This window comes from Octopus bimaculoides, chromosome 9 (genome assembly GCF_001194135.2).
Source record: "Octopus bimaculoides isolate UCB-OBI-ISO-001 chromosome 9, ASM119413v2, whole genome shotgun sequence".
Taxonomy (NCBI): domain Eukaryota; kingdom Metazoa; phylum Mollusca; class Cephalopoda; order Octopoda; family Octopodidae; genus Octopus; species Octopus bimaculoides.
This window is the reverse complement of record NC_068989.1, coordinates 89392070-89394621: the sequence shown is the minus strand read 5'-3', so window position 1 is coordinate 89394621 and position 2552 is coordinate 89392070.

Here is a 2552-nt window from a genome sequence, read left to right as displayed (position 1 = left end):
TTAGAACAATCAACCACCTGCGCTATTCCTTCAACAATCACCACTACCACATACCTGCAATGCTGCCGCTGCTACCACTACTACTACTGCTGCTGCTGCTACTGCTACTTCTTCTATCGGCAGCAGAGTCAACAACCTCAGCAGCATTGTATCCTCTCTAATGTAAACATCGCAGCAACAACAACATAACGAAGCAACGGTGAACCCTCTACGGTAAGTAAGGGGTACCCTCAATTTGAGAAGCGGGCCGCATGAGACCTGACTAATCATCAGACAGGCCGTACTACTTCAAAAATTCAAGATAGTTTTTCCTTAGGCTTGCCATTTATAAAAATCCCGCGGGCCGCAGTTTGCCCATGACTGATCAACAGCGTCAGAAAAAAGTTGCCGGAAACAACAAATCTCTCACAAAAACGAAGTAAATTGAGATAATGTACCCCTAGGTGCACAATACCTGAAAGTGAGACTATATAGTCATCTGGAATATCTTTGGATATTGGTCTGCTGGATCAACAACAAAATACCATGAGGGACCTTTCTCGAGAAGAAGGCCGCATAGGACATGGAACATTAACTGGTGAGCCATATCACTAACAGAATTATGGTAGGCAGAATTATGGTTATTATGGTAGGCAACCCATTCACAAAGTCCCGCGGGCCGCAGTTTTGCCCATGACTGCTCTATATATAGCTTTGGCACTGGCCTCGCTACTGTGAGCGCCACCAGGGCAGCCCTTGAGTTTATCGTCACCGCACCCCCTGTCTTCTATACAGGCTTCTACAGCAGACCCCTCAGTAGCGCCCCCATAAAAATGTCTCCTGGGACGGGCCGCACCCTCAGCCTCCCCCCTTCACGCTACTGATAGCAGCTAAATCTCTTTCAACTTAGTGTATTGTCTTAGAAGCATTATGTCTCAATAAGAGACAGGATGGTCATGGTTTTAGAACGCCTTCGATCTTAGGGTATGCTATATCAAAGCTGACCAGGGGTTAGGCAACAGCAACCATAATCCCGCCAACACCGCCACCACCAAAAAAAAAACAATATCGACCACGAACCAACGAAGGAGTTTCTAGGTCGTCACAACATTTGCTAGAAATAGCAGTCAAATCTCTTAGTAATCACACACCAGCGTCTTAAAAAGTGACACATTGGATACTATTGTCCCGGGTTCCCTGCATATAAGAAAAAGACGCGATGGTCACGACTGGAACGCCTTTGATCATAGATTTGCTCAGTCAGGACTGACCTGGGGTAAAACACCAACCTCAATAACAAGTACACGCGACCCGTTAGAAATAGCAGTCAAATCTTCTATAAATGGTAACCTATCGTTTAAAAAAGAATTGGATACTGTCATTTTTAATACACTGAGTGTGAATTAGAAAAATAACCGGAAGGGCATGGGTGGAACGCCTTTAATTATAGATTTGCTTGATCACAGAGCTGAAATGTGGCTAAACAAGAACAGAAGCAACAACAATGGCTTCAATTAAGATCGTAACAACAACTACAACAACAGTATCATAATAACAATGTTTAAGAAAATCAACCACTGCCATTATCACTACCACTACTACTACTACTACCAGCAGCTTAATCCACTCTCATCATCAACATCATTACCATCAACATCGCTACCAGCTTCACAACCATCATCATCATCATCATCATCATCATCATCATCTTCTTCTACAATCGTCGTCGTCGTCGTCGTCGTCGTCCAATTCTTCATTACCAGTATTTGGCAGAATCGTTAGAGCGCCGGGTAAAATGCTTCGTCCGTCTTCACGTTCTGAGTTCAAATTCCGGCAAGGTCGATTTTGTCTTTCATTCCTTCGGGGTGTCCATAAAAATAAGTACCAGTTGAACACTGGGGTCGACGCAATCGACCATCCCCACCCCCAAATTTCAGGCATTGTGCCTGTAGAAGAAAGGTTTATTAATACTACAACCATCACAAACATCCCCTCCCACTTCCACCACCACCACCACAACCACCACCAACATTTTCATCATCATCATCATCATTACCACCACTCCTGCCGTCGGCGTCATCACCATGACCACCACCACTAGCATCTTCTCCGTCATCTCAGTGATCGTTAATCAGATTTACCATCGCCAGCTTCATTATCGTCACCACCATCGCTACCAGCGCCACCTACTACGATCAACGTTAGTTCCACCGCCACCACCATCACTACCAACATGCAAGGAGTCGTAGCCAATTCTTCCTCTATCGTCTTCAAAAATGGTGGAATACCTTTCGTTGTCGAGCTGTGGGTAGGTCACACACACACACATACATATACATACATACACACATACACACACACACATACATGTGTGTGTGTATGTCTGTTAGTCTCCCCCACCGATGTTGGTGTGTTTATGTCCCTGTAATCTAGCGGTTCGGCACAAGAAACCGATAGAATAAGTACTAGGCTTACAAAGAATAAGTCCTGAGGTCGATGTGTTTGACTAAAGGCGGTGCTCCAGCATGGCCGCAGTCAAATGACTGAAACAAATAAAAGAATAAAAGAATATA